The following is a 25,686-nucleotide window of genomic DNA, read 5'->3' as shown; positions in this document are numbered from 1 at the left end:
CGACTGAAATATTTTCCTTTTACCGTTCAACATCTAATCACTCTGAAGAGGAAAGGAAAAAAAAAAAAAAAAAGCATGGAAAAGAAATGTTCCCCGATGTTGGCATCTAATTTGGATCAGCCCAGTGCCAAGGTTTTCTGAGATGTGTGGTAATCAGGAGCCCCTTGCTGCAGCCAGTATGCTTTTGTGCAAGACACTTAGGCTTGTCCTAGGCCTGCTTCTCATTACATCATTTTCTCCTCCAGTACTTCTCTCCATAGGCTGCTGGGCAGGAAATAGACCCCAGGTAATTGGTCGCATTAAAACAGAACATCCAGATGCCTACTGAAAAGGAGATTTTAAAATTAGATTCTGCTGCAATTAGGAGGCTGTGTTCTCATTCTCTTCCTCAAGTCCCATTCCTATTCTAAGCAAAGTTTGTGTTCTTGAAAGAAACGCACGAGACTCTGACCCTAACGGTCGCCGTGTCAGTGGTGGGAGGGACTCTGGGCTAGGCTGGCATCTGCTGATTGGAGCCTGCCTGTTGATGTCAGGGACACCTGCCTTTCCTCTGCCCCTGTCCTTGCTCAGCTCTCTGACATCTCGGACAGCTGCTGCTGTGGGACCAGGGAAAAGGAGAAGGGTGGTGGGGAGGCTGCCCTGGAGCTCATCTGCATCTTCACGGAAATGATCCTGTTCACTGGTGCGCAGGCAGCGATTTTCCCACCTTGATTCACTCATTACACTCTTCTCTCTGCTTCAATACATTTCTCCCCGAGGCCCCTGTCAGGGACGCTGCTTCTCCTGAGATTAGAGCACCAGTGATTGGCCTTCGGGACCTAGGGCTCGCCTTTCCTAATGATCTTATAATGGCCCCTGGGCTGAGTCAAGCCACCTGACAGATAACGATGTCAATTATGCAAAGCCAAAATCATGCCTTCTTATTTGGAACCATGTCTCTTTAGTTCTCTTTTGTTAGAAGCAGAGCCAGGCAATAGCAAGATAAATGCTGATTTTATACGTGCTTCTTAAATGCTTTTAGACTGGTTTGAATCCAAGGTCCAACACAGCCATGCCATGCAATGAGATAATAATACTAGTTTCCTCGTTGATTACGTATTGATGGAACTGAACTAAATGTGCTATATACACAGCTTTTAGAATACCTTAGAACATTAATGTTGTTAGTTATCCCCCTTGTTACTCATAACACTTAGAGGTTTCCTCACCTCCTCTGCAGCACAGTGACTTTGACCAAATGCGGGGAGGCTTCTGAGGGAGGAGGACAGGGGATGATTGAAGGTGAGTTATTTGCTATTGATTTATTTGGTTTTTGTTTGTTTGTTTTCAGTAGTTCAGTTCAGTGGCTCAATCATATCCAACTCTTTGTGACCCCATGGACTGCAGTGCGCCAGGCCTCCCTGTCCATTTCCAACTCCCGGAATTTACTCAAACTCCTGTCCATTGAGTCAGTGATGCCATCCAACCATCTCATCCTCTGTCATCCCCTTCTCCTCCTGCCTTCAATCTTTCCCAGCATCGGGGTCTTTTCAAATGAGTCAGCTCTTCACATCAGGTGGCCAAAGTATTGGAGTTTCAGCTTCAGCATCAGTCCTTCCAATGAATATTCAGGACTGATTTCCTTTAGGATGGACTGTAGTCCAAGGGACTCTCAAGAGTGTTTTCCAACACTGCAGTTCAAAAGCATCAATTCTTTGGTGCTCAACTTTGTTTATAGTCCAACTCTCACATCCATACGTGACTACTGCAAAATGTATAGCTTTGACTAGACAGACTTTTGTTGGCAAAGTAATTTCTCTGCTTTTTAATATGCTGTCTAGGTTGGTCATAACTTTTCTTCCAAGGAGGAAGCGTCTTTTAATTTCATGGCTACAGTCACCATCTGCAGTGATTTTGGAGCCCAAAACAATAAAGTCAGTCACTATTTCCACTGCTTCCCCATCTATTTGCCATGTAGTGATGGGACCAGATGCCATGATCTTAGCTTTCTGAATGTTGAGTTTTAAGCCAAATTTTTCATTCTCCTCTTTCACTTTCATCAAGAGGCTTTTTAGTTCTCCTTTGCATTCTGCCACAAGGGTAGTGTCATCTGCATATCTGAGGTTATTGATATTTCTCCCAGAAAAATTGATTCCAGCTTGTGCTTCATCCAGCCCAGCATTTCTCATGATGTACTCTGAATATAAGTTAAATGAGCAGGGTGACAATATACAGCCTTGACATACTTCTTTCCCTGTTTGGAACCAGTCTGTTGTTCCATGTCCAGTTCTAACTGTTGCTTCCTGATGCAGGTCATGTGGTCTGGTATTCCCATCTCTTGAAGAATTTCCCACAGTTTGTTGTGATCCACACAGTCAAAGCCTTTGGCATAGTCAATAAAGCGGAAATATATATTTTTTTCTGGAACTCTCTGGCTTTTTTGATGATCCAATGGGTATTGGCAATTTGATCTCTGATTCCTCTGCCTTTTCAGAGACCCTACAGAGACTGAGACAGAGCTGTGTTTGATCATCTCCTATGGAGGTACAGCTCAGCAGTGGACAGTCACAGGGGCAGGGGCTCTGGGTGTAGCAGACTTGGGTATGGCATAAGCCCTCTTGGAGGAGGTCACCATTAACCCCACCATAGAGCTGCCAGAACTTACACAGGAGTAGGAAAGAGACTCTTGGCAGGCACAAACAGAACTTTCTGTGCACCAGGACTCAGTAGAAAGGAGCAGTGACCCCACAAAAGACTGACCTGGACTTGCCCGGAAGTGTCCAGGAGTCTCCAGTGAAGGCATGGGTCAGTGGTGGCCTGGTGCAGGGTTGGGTGCAGTGAGTCTAGCAGTACAATGCATGGGACCTTTTGAAGGAGGCCACCATTATCTTCATTATCTCCACCATAGTTTGGCCCCAGGTAAATAACAGGGAGGGAATACAGCCCCACCCATCAAAAGAAAATTGGATTAAAGATTTACTGAGCATGGCCCCACCCATCAGAACAAGACCCAGTTTTCCCCTCAGTCAGTCTTTCCCATCAGGAAGCTTCCATAAGCCTCTTATCCTTCTCCATCAGAGGGCAGCCAGACTGAAAACCACAATCACAGAAAACTAACCAATCTGATCACATGGACCACAGCCTTGTCTAACTCAAAGAAACTATGAGCCAGGCCATATAGGGCCACCCAAGACGGATGGGTCATGGTGGAGAGTTCTGAAGAAAAGTGGCCCACTGGATAAGGGAATGGCAAACCATTTCAGTGTTCTTGCCTTGAGAACCCCATGAACTTGTTTTCAGAGACAGAGCTAGGTAAGAATAGAGGCAGGTGACTTAGCATTTTCGGTCATGCATCTGGAGGGCTGTTAGGGGCTTTCCCATAAGCCTAGAGCACCTGCACAGTGATGGGGTTTGCAGACACAGTGAGATAAGCCAGTCCCTCTCACACCTCCGCCTCCTGCTTTAGTTCACTCGCACCTTCACTTCTGCTTCTGAGCTGCAGACTCCCAGGACTCAGGAATGTTTTAGGAACTGGGTCACATTTCTGAGCAACCAGACAAGCTATGAGCCCCAAGATCTGGGTTTTGTCATAGATTTCCGTGGCTCATCACCTGCTTACACTTAGCAGCTTCTGTGGGGAGAACAGTGAATTAAAAATGAATGAATAGGATATTCTATACATTGTCCTTGGAGTGATGAGGTTTTCTCTGTCCTTAGGTGCAAGTTGCCTGGGTAAAGGCAAGCATACTGTGCCTCTAACTTACCTGCAATATTTGGGTAGAATTTGCTTTTGTGGGCTCTAATTTCATGACGGATTCTGACTCCTGCAGACTGAACTCACTTTAATTACGATTTTTAGCTTTGCTCAGTTGAGAAGGATTTCTCTGCTGCAGAGGTCTGACCAGGACTCTAGCTGGTTTTCTGTTTGTTTTTTAAATTAATTTGTATTGGAGTATGGATGATATACAATGTTGTTATATTCTGCTGTACAGTGAAGTGAATCAGTTACACATACACATATACATCCACTCTTTTTTAGACTCTCTTCCCATATATGTCACTACAGAGTATTGAGTAGAGCTCCCCGTGCTATACAGTAGGTCCTTATTAATCATCTATTTTACATAGCTGTGTGCATGTCAATATCACTGTTTTTACCCATGGTTCCTGGTAATTAGTTCCTAATATTCCTTTGCTCTCGTCTATCAGTTTTCACACATTTAGTGCCACATGTAGGAGTGGTAAACAGAATGCTTTTTTTTTTTTTTTTGGTCACTGCTTCAGCCTTCCTCACTTCTTCATCTTAGTTACTAAATATCCCAGAGAGGAGCAAAATTCGCCACCCCCAAATATCTCCTGGGCATGCAGATTATTTTGAGCTTAAAATGATCCAGACCCAAAAGACAGAAAGAATTTTTGACCCTCTCCCCTACTGGGATCTTCCCTAGTGACTCAGGTGGTTAAAAAAAACCTGCCTATAATGCAGGTTGATCCCTGTGTTGGGAAGATCCTCTGGAGAAGGGAATAGCAACTCACTACAGTATTGTTGCCTCCTTGGGGTTGCAAAGACTGAAGACTCTTTGCAACGCCCGTTCCAGGAAGGGCGTTGTCACCAGAGGTAACACCAGTGTGACCTCGGTGTAGACAGGGAAAGTCAAAGTCAAAGTCACTCTGTTGTGTCCGACTCTTTGAGAGCCCATGGACTATACAGTCCATGAAATTTTCTAGGCCAGAATACTGGAGTGGGTAGCCATTCCCTTCTCCAGGGGATCTTCCCAACCCAGGGATCGAACCCAGGTCTCCCACATTGCAGGTGGATTCTTTACCAGCTGAGCCACCAGGGAAGCCCAAGAATACTGGGGTCTGGGTAGCCCATCTCTTCTACAGCAGATCTTTCCAATCGAGGAATCAAACCGGGATCTCCTGCATTGCAGGCAGATTCTTTACCAACTGAGCTTTCAGGGAAGCCTGTAAACAGGGAGGAACCTAGCAAATTGTCTTTTGTTAAAATTCCTCTCTGTGTCCATTGTCTCATCCCAGCTCAGCAAACATTTATTTACCAAACATTTTCTTTTCATGTCAATTGCCTTCCTGCTCTTTGAGGTCCCCAACCATCACCCCCAATATTTTCTTTTGTCTTTAGCTGAAGATGGTATTTAAGGTGAAGGTTTTGGCCATTTGGTGAGCTACCGTTTTCCTGGGTCTCTCCCATGTATGTATGTTATTGAGCCTCTGTTTGGTTTTCTCCTAGTAATCTGTCTCATGCCAATTTCATAGACCAGCCAGAAGAACCTAAAAGGTTGGAGGAAAATTTCTCCCTCCTTGACAACCCCTTTGGTCACCATTGCATCCCTGCAGTTCCTGGAGGCTGTTGGTTCTGAAACAGTGGCTTACACGCCAGTTCCCCCACCCCCACAAGGCTACTCAACCCTGCTTCTCAAAGAGCCCAAGACCCAGCTGGACAGAGAATTAGGACAACTTCTGTCTCCAGTGACTACTATGAAGAAAACCCCATGCTCACTGCTGATGCCTGGTCTTGGTTTCATTGTGATATTCTGCATGAAGTCTGGATGTTGTAGCCACATGTTCCGGGAAACAAACTCACTCAGAAGGACAATGCAGATAGTGGAGTGCAGTTTATTACACCGGTGGGCCCAAGGTAAAGTCTCCTCTTAGCCAAGGACCCTGACCAGCATTTGTGAAAATCTTTTATACCCCATGTGTATGTGTCTGAACCCACCACTTCAAATTCCTTGAGACTTAATAAACCAAGGAAAATACAATCCCAATAACCCCATCATTCATGTGCTATGTGCTCATGTGCTCAGTCAAACAATTAGTCAATAATCAGTAAACCCAAGGTTACACTCCGATAGATACAGAAAAATTTATGGCCTGTTTGGAGGAAGGGGTGATTAGTGTGTTTTCTCTTAGGCGATGTGTAACCTAGATATGATCCTCAAGGTTCCCCTGTGTGGAGGGGGTCTTATCCTTCTGTTGTTATTTTCATAGGTACTAAACACAGAGTTCTGGAGAAGGCAATGGCACCCCACGCCAGTACTCTTGCCTGGAAAATCCCACGGATGGAGGAGCCTGGTGGGCTGCAGTCCATGGGGTCGCTGAGGGTCGGACATGACTGAGCGACTTCACTTTCACTTTTCACTTTCATGCATTGGAGAAGGAAATGGCAACCCACTCCAGTATTCTTGCCTGGAGAATCCCAGGGACGGGGAGCCTGGTGGGCTGCCATCTATGGGACCGCATAGAGTCAGACACGACTAAAGTGACTTAGCAGCAGCAGCAGCAAACACAGAGTTCAGAGTCCATTGGAAAGGTGGCTGAGCATGATCAGCATGAATAGGCCTAAGATGGAGTCCAGCCCCTATGAATTCCTTCTTCATGGAGACCCAGTGTGGGATAGAAGGGGACTGTTGAAAAGAAAGCAGGGGTAAGAGACAGAGGAGATGAGAAGATGCTACGAAGCTCTCTTGAAACTGGAGGGAAGGGGCCATGAGCCAAAGAATGAATGAACCAGGGAGCCTCTACAAGCTGGAAAAGGCAGGAAACAATCCTCCCGAAGGGCTTTCAGAATGACACAGCCCTGCTGACATGAGTTCAGCCCAGTGAAACCAAGTTTGGATTCCTGACCTCTAGGACTGTGTAATTACAGATCTGTGCTGCTTTGATAATTGGTTTATGGTAATTTGTTTCAGGAGTAATAGAAAACCAATGAATTTGTCCCAAGCCTTTTTTTTCCCTGTAAGATTTTCGTTACGTATACATTTTGTTATTTCCCACCATAAGGCACAGAAGGCAAAGCACACCACTTCAGTGGTGACCTCATTACCACCCTACAATCCTGGGGTGATAAAGTTTTAAGCTCTTTCTCCCCTCACTTTTCATGTTTTCTTCCTTGGGTCAGTTTCAAGGCTTACCTCTCCACTCACCAATCCTTGGCTCTTCTCTATAAGGAAAGCTTATTCTGCATTAGTTGAGATAAATTCAGTGTCTACAACCCAGGTTAAATGGGATAACGTGGAAAAATGCTGATACTATTCCATATTCCCTCTTAAGAACTAAGCCATCATTGACTTTCTTGTTCTCTTTAGAAATATAGTTCAATATTATTTTGCCTTTTCTGGCTTCTCCCATCCAGGGTCTTTATTGGTTTGTCTTCTTTTCCTTCCTTAAATATCAGTGTGTTTTACAGCTGGGAAAATTCTAGTTTTTCACACAGTTCTGCTCTTCACACAATGAAAGGCAACTCTATTCTTTGAGCACTGGGGGTCAGAAACTTCTGAGATACCCTTGACATTTTTTTTTTCTTTTTAATAATCCACATCCAATCCTTGAGTAAATCCTGTTGACTTGGCTTGGCTTTCATATTTACCCACATCTGACCTATTTCTGACTCCTCTGCTACTACTAGGGTCCAAGCCAGCCTTTGTCTCTTACAAGAACCATTGCAGCTACTTTCTACCTGCTCTTCCTGCATCTACACTTGGGCACCGCGCTATCGTGAACCAGTGGGCTGGAGGATCCTTTCAAATGTGAGTCCACTTCAGGCCCCAACTCAGCCCTCTCACCCCTCGCCTCACTCAGAACGAAGCTGCATCCTCAGAGGGGCGTCCACTGCCCTGGCCGTCTGGGCTTTCTCCACTTTGCTGACTCATCTGCTGCCCTCCTGCTTGCTCTGTAGTGTCCACAGAGGCTTCTTCTTCATTCTAGAGCAAATGAGACATGCTTCTGTGTCAGGGGGCTCACACTTGTCATTTCATCTTCTTTTGACGTCCATGTGGCCCACTGCCTCACTTCTAAGTCTGTGCAAATGTCTTCACTTACGCCTACTCTGATCAACACGTTCAAAGTTTCAACCTCTATATGATATCATCATATGATGAATCTAAAAATTAATACAAGTGAGCATATATGCAAAACAGAAACAGACTTGCAGATACAGAGAACAAACAAGTGGTAACCAGTGGGGAGCGGGAAGTGGGGAGGGTGCATTAGGGATTAAGAAATACAAACCAGTGTGTATGAAACAGACGAGTAACAGGGATTATCGTACAGCACAAGGGATTACAGCCGTGATCTTATAATAATTTTTAGTGGAATATAATCTAAAAAGATACTAAATCACTATGCTGTACACCTGAAACTAATATTGTAAATATACCATACTTTAATTAAAAAGTAAATAAAATTTCAACCTCTACCATGGCACTTAACTTAATTCTGAACAGTCCATGTAACTCACTCTTTTATCACATTCATCATCAGAATGCCCCACATAGTTTGGTGACAGCAAGAAGTTTTACCTACTTCTATTTCACAATTGTTTTAGTGTTTGAAACAGTGCCTAGCATACAGTAAAGGCATATATATACATATATGCCTAATTGTATATATGCACACACACTCTTTCCTGTTTCATATGTTTTCTTTGGGCAACACTGTCCAGTTCTATATATGTTGAACTTTTCCTGATCTATATACTGTTCCATCTCTATATTGAATTTTTCCTGATCTCTCTCAATATGGCCTTAAATAAAGGAATGACACCACCATTTACCCAGATGCCTAAATCAGAAATCAGGAGTTTCCATCTATTTCATTCAGCCTGTAAATGCTCACTGCATCCCTCTCTTATACCAGGAACAGTGTTATCAGTCATAGAAAACTTTGCAACAAAAAAGAAAGGATTCTCGCTTTCACGAGCTTATGAGCAAGTGGTGGACAGCTGATCAGAAAGGACAGGCCAACTCAGTGGAGACAATATTTACTTTACATTCTTCCAGTTTCCGTGTGTGAAAGGGGCTTTTGCCAAAAGATTAAAAAATGAGTGATAATGACAGTAAAACAATATTCCTAACAATATTAGCAAAGAACTCATATTGCACTGACCACGTGTCACACTTTATATGTATTATATCTGGTGCATATTTTGTTTCACTGAGTCCTTATGAGATGGGTGGTATTTTTGTCCCCATTTCACCAATGTGCATGTTAAAGAATCAAGAGGTTACATGGTTTGTTCAAGACACAGAGCAAGTTAAGTGCCAGAGCTGGATCTGAACCCAGACAGCCTGGTCCAAGGGTCCAACTCTTCACCGCTGTAAGAACGTTCCATGTTCCTCCTCCCATCAGTCCTTTGGGAAATGAAATCAGGCATTTGAAGCTCAGAATGTTCTACTCCCTGTATAGGCTCAGGTTTCTGGTACTATCCCTCATCCGGTCTCTTCCCTCAGCTCCATGGGAAGACACTGACTTGCAGTTACTAGTTTTAATCTGCTCTCTCAGCTTTCCAGTGCCTGGGCAGCCAATCATGTGTCCTTGGTCCCCTCTTTTTGAGACACTTACTGTGGTTTTATTCTCCTGATTGAACTCTGATCTAGGTTCATTCATGTCTCTGTTCTCACAATAACTCTACCCTCTGTGTACAATTACTCCCACTTTGTACTTTGGAAAACCAAGGCTCAGATAAACTATTCCATGCAGTTTTTCAAGGTCATAGTGAAAGTGAAAGTGAAGTCGCTCAGTCATGCCCAACTCTTTGCCACCCCATGGACAGTAGCCTGCACCAAGCTCCTCTGTCCGTGTGATTTTCCAGGCAAGAGTACTGGAGTGGGTTGCCATTTCCTTCTCCAAGGTCATAGATAGGCTCAATCCCCAGGACTGTCTACTTTCAATACCTGTAGTAATTTTGTGGGTATGATGGTTGGCATCTTCAAATTAAACATTCAAGGACTTACCAACTCAAAGTTGGACATCCTACTTAAATTGTCTTCTTCAAAGCTCTACTGTTATCCCCCAAATGTTTCAACATTCCTCAGCATTTTCTTTTTAATTTCACCAGTGATGTCTTCAATCTTCCAAGCTTTGAAAGAGTATGTGTAGTTAAGAAAAAGTTGATAGAGCTCGATCTTGAAAATAAAATGATCTTATTATACTTGAAAACATCATGGGAATTAAACACATAACTACAAAATGACAAAACTATACTTCCTATGAGATGCAGGAGTTGGCTCTGAATTCATTAACTGAGATCCAGTTAAGTAGCTAATGCTGGCAAGAAGTAATGGGGTAGAAACCCTGGATCTTTTAGGATACAGTTCCTAAAAAGACAACAGTCCATTGTGGTTTGAGTGAAATAGTCTTTGTCAGAAAATAATTTGAAGGAACAAAATGAATGTTACTGTACGTTTGTTAAATACCGGGGTCACTCTGTTTATATAACAGATGTTTCTCAGGGGCTGTAGGTAAGAATGGGAAGGTGGGTGAACTTGTGTTGGGTTCAGGCACAAGTTCCCAGGATACTAGAGATGGGAAATGCTAGAAAACCAGGAAACATGCAATTAAATTGTACATCAGAGAATCATTTCCCTTCCATCCCGCCTGTCAGTCCTTAGCAGCCGTGATTCACTCCCACAATCTTATTTTATTAAAATATCACTCTTCACCCACTTTTCAGGAATTGTGTACTACAATTTATTTTTCTGAAGAATGTAAATTAAAAGGCAAACAGAAAGTGTATTTGGCTTGGCTGAGTAGGAAAAAAGATGCAGCTTTCCTAGTCACAAAGCCTAGGGAATGTTTGGGTGCCAACCCACCTTGTCTTTTCAAAAGCTCCAGAAACAGTGTCTATTTCAGTGCTGCTGAAAATGTAGCATCTTTATTCAACGGAGACACAGCTTGTGGAGAGAAGAGAGGCGAACCGGCAGATGAATAGGACGTGAGGAGACGGCAGAAGGAAGAACGATTCTGATTTCTTGGGAAACGTCTTATTACAGCCAAGTGGGAGGGATGATGAGAATAGAAACAGCATTGAGAAGCAAAGAAAGAGACAAAGAGAAATTGTTGGTGACTTTGAGATGTTTCTCCACCATGAAAAACAGGCAAAGAAAAGTTTCCCATATCCAGAGTAATCGTGCTCAGAAAAGTGGATATTAAATAAGTGGGAGAAGGGTCAGATGCAGAGGCAATGTGTTGGATAAGATGGTTCATTTTTCCGATTTTACTTCATATGCTTTTGGACACACCCTGTGGCCTGTGGGATCTTAGTTCCCTGACCAGGGATTGAACCTGGACCCAGGAAGTGAAAGCTCAGCCCAGGAAGTGAAAGTTCAGACAGTAAAGAATCTGCCTGCAATTCAGGAGACCTGGATTCTATCCCCGGGTCAGGAAGATCTCCTGGAGAAGGGAATGGCAATGCACTCCAGTATTTTTGTCTGGAGAATCCCATGGACAGAGGAGCCTGGTGGGCTACTGTCCACTGGGTCACAAAGAGTCAGACATGACTGAGTGACCGACACACTTGGACTAACCACTGGGCCCCCAGAGACTTCCCTTATTTCCCTGGTCTTAGAGTGGGAAGTCAGGCTGTTCTGTGGGAAGGTGCTGATGGAAGCAGAGGACATCTGAAGCTTATTCTAGAAGGTGTACTAGGGAAACACAGCCTAGGTTCCCACATTTGAAAGACAAGTCTGAGAAACAGGAAGCAGATTGGGCTAAGGATCACACTCTTTATCTTACCACTGACCATGTGGTACCAGGTCAGGCTGTTACATACACAGGTCTCCCAGGCCTTCTCCCCAGTCCTGACTGCAGGGCAACTTCACCAGCTGTTCATGGACCACACCAACCATGACTGGCCCATACCAGAGACATCCTGATTTTAGTCTGTATGTTTCTCCTGTTTGGTACATTTTCTGGGACAATGGAATAGGTCACCCAAAAAGTGTTAAAAAGAAATTGAATTATTCCTATTCTGTGCCTCTGATCCCATGTCATACTATGAAATAATTAAAAATGTACACTTGGTCTTCCTGCCTGGCTTCTGAGATGCTCTGGAGGGATAAAGGTTAAAGAAGGGTCTTTTGTTATTTGTAACAACCCCTTTCATCCATGTCTGAGTTTACGTTAGTGAGGTGACTTTTGGAAAGCACCCAAAGATGAGGAGTTGGTTACCACTTGACTATAGATGATTAGAAGCTTGGGACTTTCAGGGCCATCCCCCCTCCCCCGCCACCCAAGGAAGGGAGATGGGCCAGGGGTTGAATTATTCATCAATGATTAACACCTAAATCAACTGGGCTGGGTAAAGAAGCCTCCGTAAGAACCCTTACCAAAGGCACCTGGAGAGCTTCTGAGTTGGTGAACACATCAAGGTCTCAGGAGAGGACGTATCTGGGGAGGACATGGGATCTCTGTGCCCCTGCCCACAGCCTTGCCCTGGTCATCTCTCCCATGTGGCTGTTCCTGAGTCGTTGTGGCTGTTGTTCAGTCACCAAGTCCTGTGTCACCCTTCACATCTCCATGGACTGCAGCATACCAGGCTTCCCCGTCCCTCACCATCTCCCAGAGTTTGCCCAGGTTCATGTCCATTGAATCAGAGATGTCACCCAGCCATCTCATCTTCTGTTGCCCTCTTTTCCTTCTGCCTTCAATATTTCCCAGAATCAGGGTCTTTTCCTGAGTTGCATCCTTTGTAACAAATCAGTGTGCGCTCAGTTGCTTAGTCGTGTCTGATTCTGTGTGACCGCATGGACTGTAGCCCATCACATTCCTCTGTCCATCGGGTTTCTCAGGCAAGAATTCTGGAGTGGGTTGCCACTTCCTACTCTGGAGGAATCTTCCCTGACCAGGGATTGAACCTACATCTTTTGTATCTCCTGCACTGGCAGGAGGGTTCTTTACCACTGTGCCACCTGGGAATTTGTCAGTGATACCAAGTAAAGTATTTCCCTGGCTTTTGTGAGCTATTCTAGCAAACCATCAAGCTTGGGGTGGGGGGAAGATTATAGGAACCCCCAAATTATAGCCTATAAGCCAGGAGCATGGGTGACCTCCTAGACGTGCGATCATCCATCTGAAGTGAGGGCAGTCCTGTGGGACCAAGCCCTTAACTTCTGGGGTCTGTGCTAACTCTGCACAGTTAATGTCAGAACTGTTTCAAGGGAGGGGAAAAAAAAACCCACGCATTTGATGAGAGAGGAGGAAAACCAGTGTTTTAATTTACTGGGTAAGTCCTCCTTCACTGAGAAGTCAGAGTGAGTGGAGAACAACTTCCCTTTGATCATCTCAAAGGCAAACCCAGGTCCCCTGAGAGCCAGGCTCCTCGGAGGAAGAGCAGGCAGGTTCGGCCAGGCACCCAGTGATCTGACAGCTACAATAGCTCCGTTGTGCTAATGGGCTTCTCTTAATGCAGAGAGATCAGCTTTGCAATTTGCTCAACAGCCCTGGGCCAGATTTGCAGAGGCCCATATTGCTCCCACTCAGGCCATGCTGACTGCAAGTCAGAGCTGGGGAGCAAAGCCAGTGTGCCTGTGTGAATAACCTTCCGGGGCCCCCTGCACTCCAATTATTTACTGAGGCAGCTCCCTGAGCCTGGATAATTGCCGATAGAAAGCATCGATGCTGATAATTAGAACTGGCCAAGAGGCAAATGCGGCCTCTGAGAGTGATCATATTGGCCCTGATGCTCATTTAAGGAAAATTCCGCTATGTCTCCATTGCCGGGCGCAGTTTTCCTATCTGGGTGTGTGTGCAACTGCCCTTATGACTCCCGTTTTCCCATTTTCTCATCCGTGGCCCCATGAATAGACAATCCTAGAGCTGCACTCTCTCTCTCTTTCATGCACTTTATTCTCTGAAGAAGGTTCTGTACTCTTTCCCCCACATTCCTCAGAAGAATCAGTTGTCATGTCAGTAGAGAGGGCTTTGAAGTCAGACAGAAATGGGCTTGGAGCTGAGCTTTCCACTTCCAAGCTGTGTGGTGTAGAGAGTCACTTCATCTCCTGTGTGCATGCTCAGGCATTCAGTCATGTCCGATTCTTTTGTGACCCCCTGGACTCCCACCAGGATCCTCCATTCATGGGGATATCCCAGCAAGAATATTGAAGTGGGTTGCCATTTTCTCCTCCAGTGGATCTTCCAGACCCAGGGATCAAACCCACGTGTCCTGCATTGGGAGGCAGATTCTTTACCACTGAGCCACCTGGGAAGTCCTCACTTCACTTCACTGTGCCTTAACTTTGCCATCTGTAAAATGGAATAAGGATAGACCCCTTAAATAGTAATAACATGGTTTTGTGAGGATTAGCTGAGTTACTGCGGGCCAAGTGTGTAGAACGATGCCTAACACTTAGCACGCCCTCTGCGAATGCTGGACACTATTTGCCAGAAAGTGGAGCTTCACTTGAAAGATTTATGTTAAGTTTGTGAAAGTGCAGGTTTTATCATAGTCAGGTAGGGTGGAGCCAACAGAGAAGGCAACTGCCTTTAAAAAGACAGTTCACTACTCAGAGTCTCAAGGGAGGGGGCTCACAGCACAGGGGATCACACAGGGTGGGGCTGGGAGTGCCAGGGTCAGTCTGGAGGCTGAGGGAGAAGAGAGAGAAGGTGGGCAGGAGCCTTTACTGTGGACGCAGTGTAAGTCGGTTTATGATGGGCTAATCTGAATCATTTCAGCAGACTCTGGGGAGTAGAGGCTGAATCTGGTTAAACCTTCTGGCGCCTGGCCCTGGGTGATTAAGACAGATGAATAGTGGCCCAAAGTGTAAGAGCCCCATAAAGAAGGCACTCGGGGTGTGGTTGGTTTGCATATGAGGGGTGCACTCGCAGGCATGTCCTGTAATGTCTCTAGAAATTGATGGACCTTGAGAGGAGCAACCTCTCCGAAGTCAGCAAGGCACCAGATGTTAAAGCATCAGAAATAGATAATCAAAAAGCATGATTAACACATGCCCTTCCTCAGGTGTGTCCAGAAATAAAGGGGAAATCAAGGAAAACAGCCATCATTGTGGATGTAAGCCAGGGTATCTAAGAATCTTAGGAGAGTCGCTTCCTCTCTTGTCTGAAGTTCTTCATCCCTCCTTGTGAGATGACTCCTGTCAGAATCCTCGCTTGGCTTCTTGCAACAGAGTTAGTACTCACTGTTTTGGGTGAGGTTGGCTGCTAGGTTTGAATATGTTTTCCTCATGGTAAGGACCTGTTTCCCTGTGCATGGTCTCCAGGCCTGTCTTCATGGTTTATTTTTGCTCTTCTTGGTTTCTACACAACAAGTAACAGTGAGCTGTTCAAAAATGCAAAGTTAATCATGGCATTCCCTTGCTCAAAATGACCTCCCATCACTCTAAGGAAAAAGCTGATATCCTAACTTGGTCTGTAAAGGAGGCTCCATCGGGGTCCCGCTTTCCTCCCCAACGTCGACCAATTCCACGCTCCCTATCACTGTCTGCCTAGGGCTGTATTGTGTTCCTTCCCCTTTTCCCATGCACCATGCTCCTCTCTGAGAAACTTCCCACGTGTCATTTCCATCAACTGAAGATATATTCTCAGTACACTGCTCTGCATAGTCACCTGGCAAATTTTCATGTATCTTTCAAACCTCAGTAATTATGTTAAGGAAATCTTTGTTGTTCACCCCAGATCAGGTCAGTCCCTTAAAATTCACTGCCATAGTACCTTGTATTTCTGCTTTATCATAGTTTAAAATAGTTAAATTTAGTGAGTTTTAATCTGTTTTTTCCCTACTGTCTCCCTGTTGACTTGCAAAATATATGAACACATACATGACATACATGGTCTACATGTGTCTTATTTAAGGTATAATACCCAGTGCACAATGCCTGGCACATATTTGGAAAATACCATAGACATTTATCTCTAATCCCATTTAAAATAGTGTAGGAATTACTGTGAAAATTAATTTCTTTTCTTGGGACTCTATAGTAATTTTCTCAAACATGTCTTAGAGACCTGAACGTTTTTCATTTGTAAAGTAATAAGATTTAAAATTTGTACTTCATAGGATTATTAGAAGAATTTAATGAAAGCATGCATGTGAAGACATTGTGTAAATGGCAATGCATTATACAATTGTAATGAGTATTATTACAAAAAGTTAATCAATGAGACTTTAAAAATGTGTCTTATTTCAGGCATTCAACTCTATGATTTACATAAATTATTAATTTCATTGTGATTTATTTGAAGATAATTGAGAGTTGATGTAAAGGCAATGAACTACATATGACTTTGGGATTATGATATAAAAGAACACCTATTTATACAGAAAGGGTATGGTATCTGAGTTTTCTCACCCCCTTTAAGTGAGATGACCAGACTTGAAGGGTGACGTGTTTGTTTTTTTTTCTGTCCTGTGCCACATTATACGGGAACTTAGAATCCCAGATTCCCATCGAAAGAACCGGACTCCTGATGACTACTATTGAATTTAGGAGTTGGTAATAAACTTTGACACACATAAAGTCAATTTTTGTTGGCATAATTTGAAAGGGCAGCTCGTCTTTTGTAGCTAGAAACCATCATAAGGTTTGAAGTACCAAGTATTCTCACCTGGAGGAGAGTGTTAAATTTTAATGAAGGTCTTTTTCCAGAATAGATGAAAATTTCCTGATGATAATGTCACTACAGGGAAAATGACCTTTGTGGAAGGCATGGGTTTAGTGCAATGAATCCATCACTGTGGAAGAATGTGGGAAACCTGGGCTTCGTTCTTTTACGGCCACTGTGACCCCCGCTGTGGGTCCAGGCACGTCCTTCACTCCTGTAATTTGAATCTCGAATGGTGAGGGGTTTGGAAGCTGATACTGCTCATTTAGCAAATATTGAGCCCTGTCTCTGAGCCAGACACGGTGTGGGAATCTGGAGGCAAAAACTTCTTGCCAAATACGAAGTCAATAACAGAAGTCCCAGGACACAGATAATGTAAACACTTTGTCCGTTTTCCCTGCATCATACATCATACAATAATCCTTCAAACAGTCCCCATATTTTACAGTCTTTTGCTAACCAAAATATGTATATGCAAATGAACAATTTCCAATTTTACTTTCATATTTTACTTATAAAACTAATATAAAGGCATCACAACCATTTGGAAACAGTAAGAGAAATACACACACTGATAAATAATATCCACACTAATTTAAAAAAGAACCACACTGATCTTCACACTATTCAAAAGAGACAATACTATTACTAATGTGTGTGTGTTAGTCACTCAATCGTGCCCAACTCTTTGTGACCCCATGGATCCACATCATAAAAAATTAGTTCCAGATCTGAATTTTCCACTCCAGCCATTCTTTATGAATATGCACACTCTATGTGCATATTTTTGAATCGACACTTATTTTTAAAAATTATTTTATGTTTTGTTTTCCCTTCCAGTCTATTATCTATGTGTATTTTGCATAGTTATAAGCAATGCATATGTATTTTATCTACTTTTTAATTTTAAACATTATATAAAAAATATTTTCTAGTTTTCTATATGCTACTTCTAATTAATATTTGCAATTCCTGCACAACATTGCAAGGAATGCTTACACAGAGTTGGTTTAACCAGTTCCCACTTGGTCATTTATGTTCTCCTTCATGTATAATGTTCCAGAGAAAGTGGGCGTTCCTATGTATGTAGCTTTCCCTTTCATATTATTTTCTATACCTAGGTCCTCAGGGATAGAATGCTGGAGCAAATACAGGTATGATTTTTAAAATATAAAATAATTTTCCAGAAGAAATGCACAGTAACAGTAGAAGGCTCACTCTACATATACCAGAACCAAGTCCTCCATTTATTAAAAGCAAATACACCCAATACAAAAACTAAGCCCTTTTAAATAGTTTACGGTGTTTTAATTCTATATTTTTACTGTTAATCAGACATATATGCTATTTACTAGATTTCTTGGTCAGAGGGGAGAATTGAGGTTGCCACACCAAATTGTGATAATTGCAGCCAAGATGAAATAACTTGGTATTTCACTTAGGGAGTTTTTTTTGTTTTTTTTTTTTAAAGATTAAATACGCTGTTACATTTGGTTGTTTAAATTATTGAAAATAATTCCAGGATCCCTTTTAGTAATTTCACAACCACCACACACGATCTTTCTTGGAAACCACTGAAATACATTTTCACACATACATGAAATCCTACCCTCCTAGTATGTATGTTTGGGCTTGAAGGAGCATCATACAGCCACATGTTTCATGGCACCTATCTTATTTTATTCATTCATTTATTTGTTTTTACCTGTTACATTCACTGGGAAAGCTTCTTATTTTTTAAATCAATTTGTATTGGAGAATAGTTGCTTTACAATGCTGTGTTAGTTTCTATTGTCCAGCAAAATGAATCAGTCATAGATATACATATATATCCCCTCTTTTAAACTTCCTTTCCATTTATGGCCTACATCTTAAATATTAAGAAACTGAGGCTTCAGGTGAATCAGAATGTCAGGGAATGTCTGTGCCCACTCAGGTCCCTGCAGCTCACTAAGCTGCTATCTGTTTGTATTTCCCTTCTGATAGTGATTTCAACAGTTTACCAGCAACAACTCAGTTACTAATGCCGTGGGACACCCCGTGCAGAAAGGAGTCACAGTACTTTTCTTATGCGTCAACTGGGTTTTGTTGTCATCCACAGGGGAATCCGGCTTTGCGTTCTCCATTTTGCTTGACCAAGCAATCATTCAAAAGTTCCAAACCATATTTTGTCATCATAAATATTTTAAAAACACATTTAGGTTTTTAGAATTTTTCTAATTTGGTGAATTTGTTCTAGTTCAGATTAATTCTTCTAAGTAAATATAATTTTATGTAGTGCTCTGATAACTCTCAGTATACATCATTATATGAAATTTCACTTCCAGAATTGGAAAGAATCAGTAACAGTTTCTCCAAAACCTGTCTGTATGTTTTCAAAATGAAATGCTTTTGCTAAATAAAATCCAGTAATATTCATTAAAATAGATAACGTCTCTTTTCTCATATTCCTGAGGGCCAGCAAAGACAGCTTCTGAAAACTCCTGTTGGTTCAAGTTTTACTCATTAGCAGACAGCTTAGGGATGAAGACTCTGTAACTTGGAAGAATGTATTTGAGTTCAAACCTAAACTTTCCCATTGTGTGGGCTTGTCGGAGTTACTTAACCTCTGGATCCTTTGCATCCTCTTATTTGGGTTGGGGTGGTTTGTTGCTCACTGAGTATAGGAAAAAAATGACATATTGCAATGGACGTGCTTAGCGTCAGCGCTCCTGAAATTGTAGCCAGTGGCAGTAGTCTTTCAGGCACTTGTTATCAAGCATGCACACCCCGCCTTCCAACTCGAAGTCTCTTCTTCCCAAATTAAATGCCTCTTTTCTTTTGTTGAACTTTAGCCTCCATGACAGTAAATTAGCCAATTCATAAATGAATGAAATTGTCCTCCATAAAATTCAGATGATATTGTCTGAACTACATGACAATTTTATTTAAAATATTAATAAATTAAAAAAATAGAGAACTGAGTCCACTAGATGAGTGGGCCCAGCATGTCATTTTAAAAGAAGAATGAAGGGAAAATGAAAATTAGAAAACTGTAGCCACAGAAATTAATAATAAACAAATAAAAATGAAAAAGTCTTTTTAAAAAAATTTCATTCCTTACCTTTGTTCCCAGTGGGGCTTCCCTGGTAACTCACACCATAAAGAATCTGCCTACAATGCGGGAGACCTAGGTTCAATCCCTGGGTTGGGAAGATCCTGGAGAAGGGAATGGCTATCCACTCCAGTATTCTTGCCTAGAGAATACAGTGAACAGAGGAGCCTGGTGGGCTACAGTCCATGGGGTCACAAAGAGACACGACTGAGCAACTGTCACTTTGTTCCCAATAATTATTTGGAATAATTGCATGCCACTATAATTCTACCTAAAATCTCAGGATTTAAGGTGGTTATGGAGACATATAGACCAACACATATCTTTTACAATATGTCTACTGGGTAGCTGGATTTATTGTTTAAACATCTCTACACAGAGGATGTCCATTACTTCATGAGATGGCTTTTTTTTTTTAACCACTACGCAGACCTCAAACTACCGCACAATTGCACTCATCTCACAGGCTAGTAAAGTAATGCTCAAAATTCTCCAAGCCAGGCTTCAGCAATACGTGAACGGTGAACTTCCAGATGTTCAAGCTGGTTTTAGAAAAGGCAGAGGAACCAGAGATCAAATTGCCAATATCCATTGGATCATGGGAAAAGCAAGAGAGTTCCAGAAAAGCATCTATTTCTGCTTGATTGACTATGCCAAAGCCTTTGACTGTGTGGATCACAACAAACTGTGGACAATTCTGAAAGAGATGGGAATACCAGACCACCTGACCTGCCTCTTGAGAAACCTATATACAGGTCAGGAAGCAACAGTTAGAACTGGACATGGAACAACAGACTGGTTCCAAATAGGAAAAGGAGTACGTCAAGGCTGTATATTGTCACCCTGCTTATTTAACTTCTATGCAGAGTACATCATGAGAAACACTGGGCTGGAGGAAGCACAAGCTGGAATCAAGATTGCCAGGAGAAATATCAATCACCTCAGATATGCAGATGACACCATCCTTATGGCAGAAAATGAAGAGGAACTCAAAAGCCTCTTGATGAAAGTGAAAGTGGAGAGTGAAAAAGTTGGCTTAAAGCTCAACATTCAGAAAGCAAAGATCATGGCATCTGGTCCCATCACTTCATGGGAAATCGATAAGGAAACAGTGGAAACAATGTCAGACTTTATTTCTGGGGGCTCCAAAATCACCGCAGATGGTGACTGCAGCCATGAAACTAGAAGACGCTTACTCCTTGGAAGGAAAGTTATGACCAACCTAGATAGCATATTGAAAATCAGAGACATTACTTTACCAACAAAGTCCATCTAGTCAAGGCTATGGTTTTTTCAGTGGTCATGTATGGATGTGAGAGTTGGACTGTGAAGAAAGCTGAGCGGCGAAGAATTGATGCTTTTGAACTGTGGTGTTGGAGAAGACTCTTGAGAGTCCCTTGGACTGCAAGGAGATCCAACCAGTCCATTCTGAAGGAGATCAGCCCTGGGATTTCTTGGGAAGGAATGATGCTAAAGCTGAAACTCCAGTACTTTGGCCACCTCATGCGAAGAGTTGACTCATTGGAAAAGACTCTGATGCTGGGAGGGATTGGAGGCAGGAGGAGAAGGGGACAGACAGAGGATGAGATGGCTGGATGGCATCACTGACTCGACGGACATGAGTTTGAGTGAACTCTGGGAGTTGGTAATGGATGGGGAGGCCTGGCGTGCTTTGATTCATGGTGTTGCAAGGAGTCGGACACAACTGAGCGACTGAACTGAACTGAACTGAACTGATGCAGACCTAATTGATACAAATTAAGACTATCTTTTCTCATGCTGCCTTCTGCCTGGAATGATCGAGTCTCTGTCTTCTCTAAACTTCAGTCTTCAAGTTTGAGGACCTATTGCCTTCAAGTAGACCTAGGCATCCCTCCTTCTGGATCTCTGTGCATTTGTGAAAGGCTTAATTAGAACTCAGATCACATTGTTCTAGACAGTGAAATCATTTATTGAAAAACTCAAGTATTTTCATCTTGTTTATCTGAATAACACCTAAAACAGTGCTGGAAATACATTCTGTAGACCTTTGTTGAATGAATCAAGAATAAATGATTGAGTAGGCTGAATGTATACATGAATGAAAGAAAACGTTTGTCTCTGAATAATTCTCTATGGAAGTTAGACTCTGCATTTTGAAATGTGATCTTCTCTCCTGAGTAAATTGAAAAAAAATATTGCCAGTGTACCATACTGAGAGTACCCTTTATACACTAAGACCATAATGGGTAAAGTGACCTCTAATTTTAAAATTATACTTTTAAAAATGTAAAATAAAGTGCTTAAGTTTTGTAAAATAGAAAATGCCACCATAATCACCATCTGCTCTATAAAACTACTGAGCTAGATTAGGTCTGACATTAACAAGAATTCTATCAAGGCATTGACTAGTGAAATCATGGATAAGACCCAGGAACTTCAGCTCTTAAAAGACCAACAGGATGACACAAGCCCTAATAAGAGAAAGCCAGAAGTATATTTTAATTCTGTTGAGTTAAATTGTTTTATGAGAAATTCAAAGAATGAAAGAAAAAATGAAAGCAAAAGGAAAGTTTGACTTTCTGAGATGATGATTAATAGGATCCGGTGCTTAATAGGCTACTGTTTGCAATTCATTCATAAAAGCTGTGATGATACTGTTATTGCTGCTGTTAGATGAACTACATGGCATCAATGTAATGGTGAGACTGGGACTCAGCAGTCGCTCTGTGCAGTGCTCTCTGTTGTTATGCTCACTTTCAGATTGGGTTTGGCTATGACTTCCTGCTGGCCTTGATGGAAGGGAATCACAGGACATGTGTTATGGACTTGGCTATGGGCACCATCACAGGAAAGTCACGGTCTGCTACACTCCCCACTCCTTATTCCATACAGTGTAGACATACATTACATGTGTCAATCAAACCACTCATCCATGCACCAAGAATCATAAAGTGTTCTAGCAGTAAGACAATACAGCTAAATAATCTCATATTTTCTCATGCAAGATCTCTATTAGATAGGGATTTTATTCATTTTTGTGAGGAGTTTAAGAGATTCAGTCAGAAACATATCTACTAAGTCATGGCTCTTGACCACATCTTCTCCTTGTAAATTCACTAATCACTGCATCTCCCTCTCTTTAAGGGCTTACAAAGTGTAAAGCATAATGCTAGGTATGCTGCAAGAAAGAGAAAATAATACAGGATGTTTGCCCATAAGGAGGACTGTCCTGTCTTCTAGTGGCATTTTAACTAAGCATTTAAGTCAGCTTGAAATGTATTAGCTCATGTGTGGGAGGGTTCCAGATAAGACAGGATAGACCCAGGGCCATGGCCATGGGCTTGCTGCCTGGGTCATCACATGGGGCCCTGGGCTTCAAGGAGCTTCTCATTGGTTTCATGCTCTACTGTTCTGTCTTGAAATGGGTAGTAATTATGGAACAAGGGATCCTGCATCCTCATTTTGCCCTAGATGCCTCAGATTATATAACTTCTCCTGGATAGCCCTTAATTAGAGCCTTGGATCCACAGTGATGATGAAAGTCAGAGAAGATATAACGTGTCAGGGGGCTGGTTGAGAGCTGTCTTTGTTCCCTAGCTCTAGATAGAGAAGATCAGTTCTGTAGACCCTAAAGTTACTTAATGAAACTTTTATGTTACACATTTTAGTGTCCCATGAAAATGTAGCTTCAGTATACAAAATCACTTTTCATGATTTTTTCTAGCTATTGCAAAATTTCTCAAACATACAAAAAAAATAAAAGAAGTTGAAAACACATGTTAACAATGAATTGAACTGTTACTCACATGGAAACACACACTTGCACACATTTTGCTGAACCATTTGAAAATCAGTTTCAAGCATCATGGTATTTTAGCTTTCAGTGTTTAATCATACCTTTTCTAGAGATAAAAGTGATATTCTAGGTAACCCATTACTCTTGTAACCCCTGAAAAAAATAATAAAATCTATGTATATCACTTAATATTTAATCCATATTCAAATCTCCCAGTTTTCCCAAAAAAAAGGCCCACCTTGATTACCATTTTAATCATTTCCAAAAACTTTTTGGCAGTAAATTTTTTAATTTGTATTTTATGTTATGGCTTTTCCTCACTTAATAGGTATGTATCCATTTTTAATCATTTAATTATTCTCTTGAGCTTTAATATGCATCTTTAAGTCTTCAAGTCTACCTTCAAATAATAAAATTATATTTTATATATGAAATGTGACAAAATTCTGTTTCCCCTTTCTATATTTTTTACTATTGCAAGTACTCTCTTCTACATAGGTAAGACCTCACTAAACATATCATTATTTTTGCTTTAAACAGCTGATTAAAAACTTATGAGTAAACGTGGTTTATATTGATCTACATGCTTGCTATTTATGATTTTTTTAAAGTTTTCGTGCATTATATTTCTGTTTATTTTTAAATTTTTTGAAGTATAATTGATCCACACGCTATGTTATTTCCAGGTGCACAAAATACTGATTTGAAATTTTTTTATATTACAAAATGATCACCATGATCTAGTTACCATCTATTACCCTATTTATAGCATTCTTCATTCAGTTATGTAGACCTGAGTTCCATTTGGTATCACTTCTGCCTGAAGAAATTCTTTTAATATCTTCTGTAGTACATGTCACATGATGATAAATTCTCAGAGCCTTTCTTTGTTTGAAATTATGTTTTCATCATGTATGAAACTAACTAGGTTCAGTATAATTTCTAATATTATTATATTATTATTTCTTAGTTCATTTATTATTTTATTCAATGTTTTGGTCTTCTGAATTGCATTGTTTCTGGTGAGAAGTCAGTGAGGCTGTTGCTATATTCCTTTGTACATGATTTATAGTATTCATCTAAAATTTTCAATTAATACACAATGTATTTCCAAAGATCAGTGATTCTTTCCATTTCTTTTAAATGTATCTTTCCTCCTTGTGCTTCAGCTTGTATACTTTCTTTTCCTAGGTCTTCAGGTTTCCTGGTTCTTGCTATTACCTACTCTATTATTAATATCATCTGTTAAGATTTTTCATTTCTAATGGTACAGTATTTTTTCTTCAGCTTGAGAAGTTCAATTTATTCTTTTTCACATCTTCCTTTTATCTATTTGCTGTGTTCATATTTTCCTTTAAACGCACCCAAAGCATTTGTTGGGGCTTCCTGGCTAGATCGAATGGTAAACAATCTGCCTGCAATGCAAGAGAACTGGGTTCGGTCCCTGGGTTGTGAAGATCCCCTGGAGAAGGGCCTGGCAACCCACTCCAGCATTACTGCCTAGAGAATTCCATGGACAGAAGAGCCTGGCAGGCTGCAGTCCATGGGGTCACAAAGAGTCAGACACGAATGAGTGACTAACACACTTTAAAACATTTATATTGTTTTTATAGACTTTATTTGCTAATTCTATCATTTCTGTCACTTCTGAATCCATATTTATTGAATTATTTTAGTGTCTGGCTCAGCTGGTAAAGAATGTACCTGCAAAGAGGTAGACCTGGGTTTGATCCCTGGGTTGTGAAGATCCCCTAGAGAAGGGAAAGGCTACCCATTCCAGTATTCTGGCCTGGAGAATTCCACAGACTCTATAGTCCATGGGGTCGCAAAGAATCGGACATGACAGCGAATTTCACTTTCCTTTTTTTTTTTTTTCTTCTCAATTCTATATTTTACATTTGAATATTTTTATTTTGAATGTCAATATTAGTTGTCTTTTTATAGAGTGTTGAGTCCAGTTTTGGAATTTAGTTTAGCCACTCACAGAATTTCTTAATTTTTAAGGCTTCTTTTTAAGTTCTTTCTTTTCCCTCTTCAATTCAGTTCAGTTCAATTAGTCACTCAGTCGTGTCCGACTCTTTGTGACCCCATGAATCACAGCACGCCAGGCATCCCTGTCCATCACCAACTCCCGGAGTTCACTCAAACTCACATCCATCGAGTCAGTGATGCCATCCAGCCATCTCATCCTGTGTCGTCCCCTTATCCTCCTGCCCCCAATCCCTCCCAGCATCAGAGTCTTTTCCAATGAGTCAACTCTTCGCATGAGGTGGCCAAAGTACTGGAGTTTCAGCTTTAGCATCATTCCTTCCAAAGAAATCCCAGGGCTGATCTCCTTCAGAATGGACTGGTTGGATCTCCTTGCAGTCCAAGGGACTCTCAAGAGTCTTCTCCAGCACCAGACTTCAAAAGCATCTATTCTTCAGTGCTCAGCTTTCTTCACAGTCCAACTCTCACATCCATACATGACCACAGG

At 41.7% G+C, this 25,686-nt stretch overlaps 1 long non-coding RNA gene across 1 annotated transcript in view; it reads left to right on the top strand.

Annotated features, from left to right (window-relative positions):
- Window positions 1-25,686, top strand: part of LOC109568314 (uncharacterized) — a 69,520-nt gene extending 43,834 nt beyond the window's left edge. Inside the window, exon 3 of the long non-coding RNA XR_002182227.2 lies at window positions 1-25,686. This exon is cut by the window's left edge and continues 33,922 nt beyond it. This is a non-coding gene — a long non-coding RNA (uncharacterized lncRNA).

Source organism: Bos indicus, chromosome 14 (assembly GCF_029378745.1).
Source record: "Bos indicus isolate NIAB-ARS_2022 breed Sahiwal x Tharparkar chromosome 14, NIAB-ARS_B.indTharparkar_mat_pri_1.0, whole genome shotgun sequence".
Lineage (NCBI taxonomy): Eukaryota > Metazoa > Chordata > Mammalia > Artiodactyla > Bovidae > Bos > Bos indicus.
This window is presented reverse-complemented; position numbering and strand designations above follow the sequence as displayed.